Here is a 15,540-nt window from a genome sequence, read left to right as displayed (position 1 = left end):
ACTATTATGGTTGAATTACTTTAGTGACTGTTTATCTCTATCAAGGTGCTCATATGTGCCACATCTGGCCAATATTTGTTTTAGAAACTTAAATAATAAAAACTGGCCATACAAGTTAGTAAATAAATTGATAATTCAAACTTCCAGTCTCCATCGGGATTAGAACCGGTGCCTATATATATATATATCTATCTATATACACAAAGATCCGGGGTTCGATTCCTACCTTCGCCTGATGAGTCCCAAAAGGACGAAACCGGTCGTGAAGTGGAATTTTTCTGGTGTGTTATTCTTTATTGATTTACTATATATCTGTCATACCACTTGCTCCACATTCAACACACACACACACACACACACATATATATATATATATATATATAGTATATATATATATATATATATATATATATATATATACATATATATATATATATGTATATATATATTTATATATATATATATATATATATATATATATATATATATATATATATATATATATATATATATGTATATATACTAAATTCGTACATATTTTAAAAATGATAAGATTGCTACTTACATATTACTGATAGATCGTACACAGGATCCTGTTTTTCCCCATTGAACCAACAGATATATCGGCCATTGTCCGAAGATACGAAGTCTGTGATAGTAAAGCTTGTTATTCCGTCGGATATATCAAACAACAAAAGAGGTGTTCTGGAATTATTCTCTGTAGTGTCAGAACATCTGGCAAAAACAACGTTGGTATTGTGTCGTAATTCTAAACGTCCAAAGCCATTATATCTTAAACTAAAATTAAGACGAATGACACCGCCTTCAGCAACATATACCTCAGAAATCGCTGCAACGAAAGAACATTAGAAATATTCGTTAAATGATACAGTATACCAGCGATCGTTGTACACAACGAATTTATACCCACCGACCTTCCGCACCACCATTCCTTACTCATACGGTTTGACTATTTAAACCTTGTATCTTCACTTCTTGCTGCAGAAAGGTTACATTCATTCGCTACCAGACTACGGAACCGCAAAAGTCGTTATCAAGAGTTGCTGCAGGCAGGAATGTCGTACTGCCATTAAACGTCTTAGTATAGAACTCAACTCCCATTTTAAAGTTCCATTTTAAAGAGGTTGTTTTTAACAAAGCCACTGAATTTACAAACAAAGAAACGTTTTAAGCAAGAACCTTGGTTTTTTACAATTTCAAAACTTAAATGTAAGTGTTCTAGTGTTTAAATTGCTTACCACAACAAGGAGTTATCAGATAATTTACATTCACCGTTATGAATGCAAACATGGTGAACAAAAGCAGTTTTGGTGGTTCTTCCTCAGTCTGCAGGGCAGCCATTGCAACCTTAGCCACAAACAGTAAAGTAGGTTAAAGTGTAGTTCTGTTGTACGCTGTAAGATAAAATACCAAACTGAAAGCAAGATAATAGGGACTTATGAAAAGGAAACGAAACCAAAACTAGAGAAGTTGATTCTTTGAAAAAACATGCAATTCCATTTTTGCTTAATATATAGATGAAAACGAAAATCTGAAATTAATAGGTGATTCCATGCTGTGTCAACGTTAGCCTGTTATCCGTCAAAACTTGAACTGTTTTTGTCGAGTGTCTGGGGTGTGTAAGTGGCGTAGTAAGGAGAGGCGTAACCATAGATTAGGCTTGGGTGGATATCTTTTATATTTGGCACATATAGACGCCCGGTTGTGTCACTCTCTGTTGATGACAGAATTTCTTTTGGATTCCCGTTAGTGACACTGTTGGCTGGAAGTACTTGGGTGTGGAGGCGCCTCCCGAATAGAAAGCTTTTCCAAATTGTTCTTGACTTATGTTAGTAATTTTGAAGCACATATAAATACATGCCGGAAAAATGATAGGTCTTCTTTTACAACGTACTATATCCTTGAGCCTTATATTGGCTTGCTTGATTAAATTAGCCTCACTGTGTACCTCTACAAGGTATACTTAGTAGTTGAACACGGAGACAGTTGCTTAGACTCCCAACCAGTCATTAGTTGAAACTAAAGTCTTTTAAAAAGAAACTCTGGTTGAAACAACCATTGTACTTGTAACCACAGGTTGATCGCTCTCACACAGGGATATAAGTCTTTAGGGAAGCGGGGGTTCTTCGGCTGTAATGGGGTCAACTACCTACACCGAGATACTCGATGTTGTTAGGCACACATCAACAATGCGCCTCGTGACATATGAGGACCCTACCTTACTACTACTGCAACAACTGGCTCGTCTGACTCAACACACAAACAAACAGAATAACACTTAAAGCATATATATATAGTTATACGAGGTATATATTCATAACTACGACATAAAGAAAGAAGGAGAAAACAGGATAACAATGGAGATAAACAACAACTGTCACTAATTGCCATTAACAATAAAACACAGTCAATCCCATCTCGGGATGGATCACTAGTTGGGGTTGGGGCTCACTCCCTCTCTAGACCCGCTCGACCGTCAGTCAGATCCGGGGAACATTATGGCCTGGTGGGGAGGGGGCATCTTAAGACCAGGGCGTTAGTCACGCCCACCCAATCCCAAAGGACCTGTATAGAAAATATAGAGTACGGTAATTTCTAATGGCGATGTCTCCGACATCCTATCGACGGCTGAGGGCTGTCAAGTGAGTGGCTTAACTTACATGCCAAATATAATCAATACAATGGACTCAATACAGGGGCGTCAATCCGATTTGAAACAAGAAAATTTCAGATTTCAATACCTGCCAGATCGCTGGAGATGGCACTTGCCAGGCTGGATAGTAGCCATCTAGTTGCGTGATTTCGGGTGAAAATTACAAATTCGTTTCTCAGGAAATCTGCAATAAAGTTCATGCGACCTTCATTTTTGGTGGATTATTTCTTTTATTAGTGATTCCAATTGACATGAACATTAGAACCCAGTGCAAGTTGACAAATGATGAGGCGAACTGGAACCCCAGCCCCATTTTGCCATATGTTTCAGGATAGAATACCCCTCAATTGTTCGAACCCATGACAAATAACAATCTGTGAATAAAATTACTTCGAAATGGGCACATTATATTGCACCAAAGTCGGTCAAGGAATGACCCCATGGCCTCAGATATAGGCCTATAGCAGGGATGGGCTACCTTTTTGAATGAATGGGCCAGATTTTAGAAGCGAAAGATTGACAGAGCCGCACCTAACTAACGACCTGCTGTTGATTTCAAACCTTTGCTCCCGAGGACGTTCAAGAAATAGGTGTGTGTACAAATTGTATTCACAAAAACATAATGGCAATACAGTCCAATTGAAAATTAATGGTGATAATAGACCTACCTGACAGCATCATAAGTGCAGATTCTAGGCAGCTAGTTCGTTTTTGTGATGATGTAACAAATCACTGGCGGGCCGCATGTGGCCAGGGCCGTAGTTACCCAAAATGATGTCCCAAAATATCCCCGGACATATAGGCGAAGGAAGCTATCCGCCGCGGCTGCATGTGAGTTTCTCGACTTGCCGTCCTGGGAGCCGTACCACAAAATTGGTCCTTTTCCTCATACGCCATTATTAATAATTTAAATAACTAACTAATTAGGCACAGCCCAGATCCGAGTTCGCATAGTGAGCTTAAAGCAAATGTGGCCAAACGTCGTCATACGCCATCATGTTAAACCACCAATGACTTTAATACCACCCATACCACACTTCCAACGGGACTGTGTCAGTTTAAATGTTTTGCTAGGTCTACGAGAATACATTGCTATGAAATTTGAAACAAGGATGGCAAGACAAACCACTTTAATTATGTTTTGAGGACCTCATACATGCGCATGTATCGTTAGACTTAGCATAGGTCCCATGTGAATGGTGGCTAAAGTGATGAAGGCATCCAAATAAATCAGTGGTTGTTCGTTGGAATACTCACGCAAGTTACCTCGGTTGCTAGGTGGATCTGCATCTGGTAATCGGGTGAATCATGGTCGGAGCGTACTATGTAACCACCGTGTACCCAGGAACGTAGCTAAGGCCTGATGATATGAGAGAGAGGGAGAGGGGGGGGGGAGCGTGTAGTGGCTGAAAATCCAACTGGATGGGTTTTGAAGTCAGAAATTCCGACTGCTGTTTTGAACCCATACGAAGTTTTGTACGGTGGAGTATAAGAATCGCGAGATACAATTTCTCAAAGTGGCAAGGAAAACGTGGTTTATGACAGATTCAAGGTAAATTTGACCGACATTTTTCAATTTTTAGGTCATGCACAATCACAGGAAAAAATGAATATGCCTAGATAAACTAGAGTGCGAAAGCCGGAAATTCCGGCTGTCGCACTCCAATTTTCCAACTATCGTCAGTTTTACTAAGTTTTGGGGTGAGACACCCCCACACCCCACCCCCGCTCTAGCGACGTCCCTGTGTGTACCCAGCGTTCTCACTGTGGAATAAACTCCGGTATCACTCAACAACAAGGTAACATGGGATGCGCTGCCACGGAATATGCTCTCTATTCCATTTCCCCAATATTAGGAAACGGGCACCGTCTTTGAAACACCATCTACAACTAAACAACAACTATGTACAAGCTTTAGCTCTAGCTATGAAGTGCTGTCTCTTATGATAATGACGGAGCGCACTATTTTTCTACTGGAATCGCCCGAAGATGCGGCGTCTGTAATCCGAGGAACCAACGAACTTCTCTGCTAACTCCCCAGGCTTCAACTGGGCTAGACGTTCGTGGTGAATATGGCACACCATCACTTCAGCCTATGTTGAGTCATGGTGCTCCGTAGCCATGTTTTCACACGCCTCAAAGCACTAAATTATCTCTCGGCTTCCGTCGAACTGGCGGAGGAGACGAGGAGGACCTCAAAAGAGCTTCGACTTCACCAAACATAGCCCGTACCGCTGGATTCACCAACTTGAATATTTGTCTATACCCTTCAACCGACGACGACTGGAACTGGCCTCGAAAGAAAGGCAGACTAAGCTTAAGATTCAGCAACATTGAGTGATATTCGATGATATGAATCCTCCTGAGATGTGTAACCGAATAGAGCCACATCATTACTCTTTTTCCAAATGTGTGTGTGTGTGTGTGGGGGGGGGGCATTTGATATTGTTTCCACCACCCATTGAAATGTGGGGGGGACGTGTTCCCCCGTCCCCCCCCCCCCCCTGGATTGACGCCCATGGCTCAATACCAACTAAAATATGGCACAAATCTACAACAAGTACACTCTTATCATTAAGGCTAAATGTTTAAATAAAATGTGTTTCCAGTAAATAACATTACAAGTAATAAAGCTCACATCTAGCCGACGTGGCAGTTAATGACGGACACAAAGGCAGTAAGTCTCAGTCAAGTGCTTATTGCCCTAACCCAATTACTAGTATGTCCCTAATAGACAACTAAATGCATAAACACTAAAATATCAGAGATGTTTAATATCTAATTAAATTAAAGTCATACCATCGATTGATATACTCTAACATCCGTTGTGTAATTTAGTACAACTATGTGTTCCATTGATATTGACATATAGCCAATGTTGTTTATTCCATATTGGAGCCATCACAGAGTAACTGAACATTACTATTAAACCTAAGAAGCTTACTTCTGAAAATTACAAAGTGGTTGGTACCTGTATAGAAATTATAGAGTAATTTCTAATGGTGATGTCTCCGAACTCCTATCGACGGCTGAGGGCTGTCAAGTGAGTGGCACAGATCGCTGGTAAACTGGCCTTCTTATAGTGCCAGGGGACAGTACCCTAAAACAAACCAACTTCCTGCCCAGCCCAAATAAGGAGATAAATGAACCAGCTGATCGGCCTACTTATTACCGGGAAACACCAACATTGCTCAATAACCACTAGGACACCAAGTGTAAACAACTTAGTTACTTAGTCCCCCAGAGAATTAGTTCATACACAAAGAGGTGAACAGTGGGTCACCTGTTTGCAGAAGGTCTCTCTCACTCTGGGGACAGCTTAGCTCACCAATGGGTTATGTGGTGGTTTTAATTTAAGTTTACTTAAATAGTGTCTAGAGTTCCTTCATAAATAGGAACTCTAATAGTGTCATGATGGTCCCTTTTGGAAATGACCCACCCGCCCAAAGTTTCTTTAAAAAGGGCAAAATCACCTGGTATTTTAGCAAAACCAGTAAATCGATGCCCCTAAACCGTCTCCTCTGTCCTTTGTAGCCTACGTTACGTAAGCCACGCCTGTGTCATCTATAGTTTTTTCGTGTTTACTTTGGTTGCATAATATAGTTTTTTCCTACAACCCCTTAATGTGATGACGTAGAAAGGAGCCATAATACTTTTGACAAGTTTGACCTTTGACCCCTTTAATTAATTTAAATGAACACATTATTTATCCATTATATCAACCAACAGGGTCATTCCATGCTAATTGATCAAATCTTCAGAAACATCCCCATGTCATCCCCTTACATTTCACTGAAACTGACTACTTGAAACAGTATGTTTCAAACTAATTCACAGAACTTTTTAGCTCTATAGCCGGAGAGGTTCAGAAGTTATGGCCCTCTGAAAACAGCAAAATATATCATAATTTCAGAGACCTAGCCCAACAACATTGACCAGAGGGCCCCGGAAATGTAGCCTGGATGTGTGTTTTTTTTTTGGTAATGGATTAGGACTAAAGTGATGATTTGTTTTTGTTGAGCGCTATAACTTATTAACCTCTGACATTTTGACATTCCAGAGAAACTTTTCAACTCATATTTGATTTGATTTCGGCAGTTTTTATATGAAGTGATGATGGGCCAAACCGCAACCCTGACACATCGCTGATAGCAATGTGTCTGGATACAGAAGGCTCGATATGTAAAGATCAATACAGACCTAGATATTCAATTGTTCATTACAATTATTTACTTTGGTCATAGGCTAAACTAAGACAGAAATTATCTGTTTTCTAAAAATAAAATTCTGTCAGAATATCCATCCTTCAATCCATTTTGTTGAGTCTTTTAGACTGCCCACATCTAGCCTTGGATCATAATTACATTTGAGATAATACTTGTTTCAACTTCAAATAAAAATATTCATTTTGACAATTTTATAAAATGACAAATTCCAAGATGTTTCTCTGGTGAAAATTCCGCCTTAATTTAGGCTATACCTCATGTGTAGTATTATATGTTGTGTGAGTACAGTATTGCTCAAAGTATTTATTGTTTATTGTGACCTTGAGGGATTTTATGGCACAAGTAGCTGATGAGGGACCACTTATTCAATCCCTGGCAATTTAATGATCCCAATAATTAAAGTTTAAGATCAACATGTGAATAAATTAACCAGAGCGATTATTTCTAAAGCTTTTCATTAAACTTTGGTCCTCGTGTGTACTGTATCCAGTGCTTCTTTTGAGGTAAGGGTGAAATGGCATTACTATTGTTTTTGGTATAGGTCACCTGAGGTCATAGAGGTCACTCACCAAACCCCTCACTGTTACCTGGGTGCCCGAGTAGAGATATTGTGGTATATGGGTCTAATTTTCCTACCCGCTGCAATCACAACTTGGGATCCAACTTTTTTACTGGGGAGGGGACTTACCATACTTATTGTCCTGGGTGTCTTCTGGAATATTATTCACCCATTGTGCAATTTTCTTGGGGTCTTCATCTTCAACAGCATAGGGGTGATATTTAACATTCCAGTGACAAACTTCTCCTGTAAGTTCACTTCGGTCACTCGAAAGAACTCTGCTATAATATGTAAAGTAATGTACAGCAATTAAGTTAATACAAAATTCTGTACAATACAAAGAAATAATGGATAATCTAAGAATCTGATTATTGTAGGATTCACACTCTTGAAATAGGAAAATTTGTACTTAGTTTTGTAAAACTATAGAATCAATGATGCCATAGCACAACCACAGTACAATGCTTGACATAATTGAACAATGTACCCAGCAAACACATAACATTATCATAACATTTTTAAAAGGTCGTAGAAACGTTATAACAAAACATTTTTATATTATATTTATATAACGTTATTATGATGTTATTTTATAACATAAAAATGTTTTAAAAATGTTTAAAAAATGTTTTGTTTTCAATATTATTTCAAAATGTTGTTAAAATATCATAAAAATATATTCTACCGTTAATTAGATGGAAATATGCATTGTGGGTATATGATGCATTAAAACTACGAAAACAATGGCACTTCATCAAATGTGATTCAAATATGCTAATAAACTTGCATGTTAATAATAATATTTTAAAAACATTTTTAAAACGTCTTGCTATATAAAATATCATCCTAATGTTATAATAATATTTTCTTAAAACGTTATATCATAATGTTTTTAATTTGTTATACAATAACATTGAGGAAAATGTTTTATAATGTTTTAAAAATGTTTTACCTACAACACTATATCAAAATGTTTTTCAAATATCATATAACTATTTTCTAATGAAGTCAGATAAAAGTTGCATTGTTGGTACATACGCAATAAAATTAAATAAAAAAGACTAAAAACAAACATTGCCTGCACCCTCAAATTGATTCAAATAGGTTCACAAACTTGTATATTAAAAACGTTTTAAAAACATTTTTATAACGTTTTGCATCACAAAATATCTTTAAAATGTTTCAATAATATTTTCTTAAAACGTGATATCATAATGTTTTCAATGCGTTATACAATAACATTTGTAAGAAAATGTTTTTAAAATGTTTAAAAAATGTTTTAACTTCAGCATTATATCAAAATGTTGTTCAAATATCATATAAATATTTTCTAATGAAGTCAGATAAAAGTTTGCATTGTTGGTATATACGCAATCAAATTATAAAAAAAGACTAAAAACAAACATTGCCTGCATCCTCAAATTGATTCATATAGGTTCACAAACTTTTATATTAAAAACGTTTTAAAAACATTTTTATAACGTTTTGCATCACAAAATATCTTTAAATGTTTCAATAATATTTTCTTAAAACGTGATATCATGATGTTTTCAATGCGTTATACAATAACATTTGTAAGAAAATGTTTTTAAAATGATTAAAAAATGTTCTACCTACAACATTATATCAAAATGTTGTTCAAATATCTAGTTTCCTAATGAAGTCAGATAAAATTATGCGTTGTTGGTATATACGCAATAATAAAAAAATTTTAAAAAATAAAAACATTGCCTGCATCCTCAAATTGATTCAAATAGGTTCACAAACTGTTATATTAAAAACGTTTTAAAAACATTTTTATAACGTTTTGCATTACAAAATATCTTTAAAATGTTTCAATAATGTTTTCTTAAAACGTTATATCATAATGTTTATAATTAGACTATCGTGATAAATCACGGTAGTCTAATTATTATAAACGTATCTGTGGTAGATCACGTGATAGTGATTAATCACAGATACGTTTATAATAACCCTTATCCGCATTAGGGAGTGACGTCAGACCGTCAGGTCACGCTCCACTGAGCATCACTTGAAGCGGCCGCAGTTTGCAGTCGTGTTTAATCATAGATACGTTTATAATTATTAGACTACCGTGGTTAATCACAGATACGTTTAAAATAAGTTATAATTAAAGGTTTCGGTTAGGTTCCCAAGGGTTAATATTAATGGAGCATGTTCTTTCATAATCTCGAAATAGAAATAAAAAGATTCAAACTTAGTTTCAAACTTAGTGTCACATGTATGAATTCCAGGAATTTGATTGTTTAAAAAAAATCACGTACGTTCGACGTATACGCGCTAAATTTAAAGCCATTACCACCAGTGTTACCAGCTTTAGCGTTTTACACTAGATTTAGCGTGTTTTAGACTTTTCTGGTGTCCCAGCGTACGTTTTTTTCGTATCAAAATTGATGGTTCCCCAAAAAATGACCGTATCCGAAACATTCGAGGTGAAATTCCCGCTTTGCAACACACTTGAACCGCTATTTATATGTTACTTTTACACAATGATATCGCGGTCGATATATTTAAAATGAATAATGCAGAACGTACGTACAGCTGAGGCGTACGTTTGCATGTAGTAAACGTGAGGAGCGGAACTGTGGGCCATTGTGTACACTACGTACACAGCCTTACCGCGGATTGAGACGAGAATCGTCTGAATTTGTTGTATTTTTGTTGATTCTTCAGTTGTTTTGTTATGATTCTGAGCCATTATGACTTGAAGTTTGTTTAAAATAATCATATTCATAACAATGTCTATCATATAAGTAAGTGCAACTTGTGATGGAGGTAATAGGCTACATTACATATGTGCATTAATATCTATATCTAGCGTTTTCTGGGATTTGACTTTTGCAAATCTAGCGTTTTTTTGGCATATGCCGCTGGTTACGCTGATTTGCTCATTTGCCATCAACTTTGCCAACTCTGCCAACTTTGCCTTCAACTACAAAGTTCAACAACCCCGTACTGCTCTAGTTACTGCAGTAAGAATTACTCATTCAAGTCTGTGAATTATCCAGATTCTTTGATACTTTTCATCAGGAGTTAGGAGTAAGTCTATCGAAAACAAGAAATAATTAGGTAAGTTCATTGTATTTTTCATAAATAATGCAAAATCAGCCTACCGTACTTTAGTATAGGCTTATAGCATTAACGTAAGTTGTACCACTAACGTTAAAGGCCTAGCCTACCTTACCACGATATGCACGTTATCACGTATTTTGTATGATGGACCCTGCGAAGTTCGGACACGTAAGAGGATCAGAGGGAATTTTCAAGCTTAAAAAATACCTGTATGAAACAAAGTTCACCCTTTTATAGATCAGCTTAGCAGACATTAATTGTGAAAGTTTCAACATTTTAGGGAAATGTATATAGGCTATAGGGCTACTTTTTGTACAGGAAAACCAAAGAGATTGGGGCTTGTTATTTAATGTGTAGGCCAGGCATAGGCCACCTGTTTTTGGTTAAACCTTGCAAAGAAAATGATTGATTGATTATTAGTACAGAAAATAAACAAAAAAGTTGGTTTTAGTGTTATAGGTTAGGGTACTGTACATGTTGTTGGAAACAGGTGCACGCATTATTACATCGAGCCAAAAACGTCCATTGTTGCTAAGTTCAGACAGCCGACTTAAATGGCCGCCAAAAATTAGGGCTCGATTTAATAATGTGCCTATTTCTTTGTCAGTTTTATATATTTACCTTTCTGAAAATGGTTCGGACCCTTTATTTGCAATCAGAACATTCATGTGTAGATGACTTGTTTGAGTTTGTTTACTAACTTTTTTGGGGTATCGGTACAAGATTTGTCAAGAAATTGGTCCATGTCAGGCGTAGCTTAAAATGTTCCAGTGATATGTAACACTAATTTCCTATTGAATAATACAGTATAGAAAAAGCTATTTTCTTTGTTTTTTTTTTTATTAAATGGTCCCAGCCCTTTTATTTTTAACCAGAACATTTGCAGATAAATTGAATGAGTTAGAACATAATTTTCTTGGTTCAAAGGTACAAATTTTCTCAAGACATATCTGCTTTGACATCGATATAATTGTTTCCAAACAGGAGCATCATCTAACTGAGTTTCCTGTAACAATTGTAACAGAGAGCATTTTACTGTTATCTCACCTTCCCCTTACCCTAGGAACATATTTACAATATCTTAGCTAGTAGCACAGACAGGAAGTTCTTACATCACACCTCTCAGAAACCTCCAACTTATTAGTTCCAGGAGATCATCCACACTGTAACCTCTAGTGTAACTTTCTACAACCAAAACCCTACACCTGTTTGTGCACCTATTATTATGTAATCTTCAGCAGGATGTGTGGTCAGCTTCACAGCAGCTTAACCACTGTTTATGTAGACAGAGTAACATCCTGTCCCATCCTCTTGTAATCCATTGTAAAAGAGTATATAAGATGCAACTTTCACCATTTGTATTCAGTAGCATATATCAAGCCAAGGAAGATATCAATTTTCTAATTCTTGGCAGGAAAAGTTGAATTGTGGTCAGCTTAATCTCTGAAATCAAACAATTCATATTAAAGTAGAGTCTCAATCAAGTATCAAAGCAACTTCAGTAAATCCCAGTAATATCTGTCCCATATATATGTAATATATAGCCCATGGCACTGATTAAACTGCAATAATGAAACTCATATAATTAAATACCAAAGCAAATAGTCTTGATTGTAGAAATCAAAGAGCCGAGTCTCTTGCTTTAGTGGAACTTTATTCAAACTTTTATCAAACAAATGAACTTGTATTAAACCTGTTTTATTCCCCCCGGGGGTGGGAGGTATTTTCAGTGAGAAAAATCCTGTCACACTGGTATGGCATGTGTCCCATCGTACTAAAACAAATTGAACAATTCTAGAAATTGCCTGCAAGAATCCCCTCTAGTTGACCTGTTTGATAGAGACTCAATGAAGTATGTGAGCTTGGATATAATACTGAATTGGGTGCACGTAAAGATATATAGCCTAGTATGAGCCCATGCACACTTCTTCTGTGGTACTCCCTATTCAGAGTGAAGTGTCAACTACCAAATAGAATACAATTCCCTATAATCCCCCAATCAAACCTTACTGGGGTGGAGTATCATGAATAAATTAACTTCCTGTGTATAGACAGTAGATTGCATAAACTATGGTTGTGAAGTAGCTCATTGGGTATAAAACAAGTGTCTGTGTTCAACAAAGGGAAATTGGTATCATTGGCCCCTTAGTGGGGGATATAGGGCCTAATTGTGAAATAATATATACAAGACAGCATGACTTCCGTTGATTGTCTGGAAATCAAATTAAAGCATTGGGCTCGTATGTAATATGGGTGGGTATAGGTGTTTTTGGAAGATTTAGGTAACATTTGAGAGGAAATTGAACTTTTGATTAGTGCAAAATTTAAAAAAATCTGATTTAAATAAAAAAAAAATCTGATTTAAATAAAAAAAAAAAAATCTGATTAAAAAAAAAAAAAAAAATCTGATTTAAAAAAAAAAATCAGCAATCCTGGTTCCAGGTTGCCCGATATTCTCCCACTGGCAAGTTTTGAAATTAACCTGAAAAAGTCATCCAACTGTGTATATACCATAGTGTCCCCAGGTTTACATGTACAAACAAAAATATATCGATCTGTCACTGAGTATATTTATGTGTCATAAAATTTACATTGCATACATATTAAACAGCACTACAAGTGCTGGACCCATGGGTACAGGCTCATGAGTACGGGTATGGGTAATGGCCTATACTGTAAGTACGGGTCCAAGGAAAATGAAACTGTGAGTATGGGTACCAGTACCGACTCATGAGTATGGGTACGGGTATGTATAAAATATGTTAGCCAATTTTTTTCAAACAGATGTTTAATACTTGTTTCCTTTCATTTGTACAGAAGCACTAAGGAAATGCATCAAAAATGGGAAGAGGAACGATTTCTTGTTTGAAATCGGTGAAGTTCTAAGAAATGCCCCAAATATGCCAGGAGGCAGCAACTACATGAGAAAGGTAATTGGAATTGTTTATATTAATGAAATAAACAAGATCATGTCTCTAAAGCACTTAGTGTTTGTGTAGATGTGAGTGGAACAATATTGTGAAAAACAAATGACTCGGCACAAACTTAATGCACTTGGTTCTGCATGGCAGAGCAGAAGAGTGATATCTGCAAAATGTTCTGAAAATTTATCATCAAATACCGTTTTTTTACCTGCCAAATCTGGAGTAACCACCATTCCCAACCCCCTCAGATTTGGACTTGGGGAGATAGCACCCTGAGGCAAAATGTTAGATGTGGGTGTGCTAAATTTATGTGACAGAACATTCTGTCAAAGGCATCATCGCAGCGATACGCCATATTGTCGTGGAATCAAGGTGCTTTTTTGGGGGATAGTATATGTATATATATGTTTTAAAATAGCCTATGCTATGGTGTGTTAGGCTATAAAATTCACCAGTTTATGTGTATAAAATGATGAGAATAAAAAAGACATCGTTTGAAGATTTCAAATATAAGTATAGGCTTTAAATTCGCCTATGCTACAGGGTGTCAGGCTATAAAATTAACCAGTTTGTGTATAAAACGATCCGAACAGAAATTGTCATCGTTTGAAGATTTAAAAAAATATAGTTTTAGGCCTTAAATTCGCCTATGCTACAGTGTGTTAGGCTACAAAAAAATCACCAGTTTATGTGTTTAAGTTCTCAGAAATGCCCTAATTAATATGCCAGGAGGCAGCAACTACATGAGAAAGGTAACTGGAATTGTTCATGTTAAATAAACAGGATGATGTATGTGTTAAGCACATCCTTGTGTAGATCGAACCATCAGTGACTGCATGCATGTATAAGATTTTTAATTAAAATATATTACCATTGTTCTCCATATCTTATAGAAATCACAAGTGGCACAAAAGAGGAACACACAGGTGTATGAATCTGAGGTTGAATCAGATGAGTGACCAGCAACTCCAGCGATTGAACCCTCATCGTTCTAATATTGTGTTCTCAGATTTTGTTGTCTGTTTTTGTATTTGCTCTTCTAGTAATATTCTAGTGTTCTAGTATTTGTTGTCAGAAATAAACATGTTTACATTAAACATAAATAATGTCTCTTATATTTGACTTATTATCTCGCTAATCGGGGTGGGAGTTCAGCGACAATCACCAAGTAGTTCCAGTAGCTCAAGCTACCAAGTAGCTCAAGCTCAAGTACCGCCCCTTTGTGTTCGCAAGGGCGCCGGTTGTCACGCCACAGTGACCTAGCATCCCGCTGCCAGAATTTTCGGGTACCTACTGTCAGTTCCGAGCTGCGCATGGCCAGGGGAAGAGGTGAGACACATACGACCCAGATGTGAGCTAAAGGGGGGGGGGGGGGCGGGGTTATGGGGATATCTAATAACGTATTGTCGCTGTCATCCGATCATTTCCAAGACATTTTGATGACATTTGGAAATAATGTTATCATAACATTTGCTATAAACGTTAACATAATATTTTCCAAACGTTTCGTCTGATATTTTATTAACGTTATATTAAAATATCAAGTAAACGTTTTGATCAATTGTTAGGTAAACGTTATATGAAAATATTATTAAAATGTTTTGGTCAAATGTTATGAAAATGTCTTTAAAAGACTTTATAATAACGTAAAATATTGAGTCTTAGAAATAGCGGGAAAACGTTTAAAAATATTTCATCTAAACATCATGAAAACGTTATAAAAACGTTGTGATGATATTGGAACAAAACATTTTAAAACGTTTTCCCGCTATTTCTAAGACTCAACATTTAACGTATTTTCATACTGTTTGACCAAACGTTTTCCTGATATTTTTAAAACGTTATTGTGTTTGCTGGGTAGATGCTGTTCAAATCAAGTTTCGATTGGACACTTGCAGTCACAATACTATATCATAAGTGTTAGTTATTATAATGAGTGAATACTACTGTTTGTGGGCTCATGAATATTAATCAGTCATGGGATCAGAGACCTAAATCTTGATAATAACACACATGGTTTTCACTGTTTGACCTCCTGTGATTCAAAATGACATTTAAGCTTAA

The 15,540-nt window shown here is 36.4% G+C and overlaps 2 long non-coding RNA genes across 8 annotated transcripts in view; one reads left to right on the top strand and one right to left on the bottom strand.

Moving 5' to 3' along the window:
• The window catches only part of LOC139976798 (uncharacterized), a 29,998-nt gene extending 28,625 nt beyond the window's left edge, over positions 1-1,373 (bottom strand). For all 7 annotated transcript variants that reach the window (XR_011796268.1, XR_011796269.1, XR_011796267.1 and 4 more), the window contains exons 1-2: positions 1,260-1,373; positions 566-850 (exon numbers count right to left, since the gene is read on the bottom strand). This is a non-coding gene — a long non-coding RNA (uncharacterized lncRNA). The remainder of the gene's footprint in view (positions 1-565; positions 851-1,259) is intronic.
• Positions 1,374-10,406: 9,033 nt separating this feature from the next.
• On the top strand, positions 10,407-15,057 carry LOC139977456 (uncharacterized). Its single transcript, XR_011796546.1, has 3 exons — positions 10,407-10,549; positions 13,370-13,482; positions 14,370-15,057. It is a non-coding gene; the product is annotated as an uncharacterized lncRNA (long non-coding RNA).
• The last annotated feature ends 483 nt before the right edge of the window (positions 15,058-15,540 follow it).

Source organism: Apostichopus japonicus, chromosome 12 (assembly GCF_037975245.1).
Source record: "Apostichopus japonicus isolate 1M-3 chromosome 12, ASM3797524v1, whole genome shotgun sequence".
NCBI lineage: Eukaryota > Metazoa > Echinodermata > Holothuroidea > Aspidochirotida > Stichopodidae > Apostichopus > Apostichopus japonicus.
Note: the sequence above shows the minus strand (reverse complement) of the source record. Positions and strands in the feature narration are given on the sequence as shown.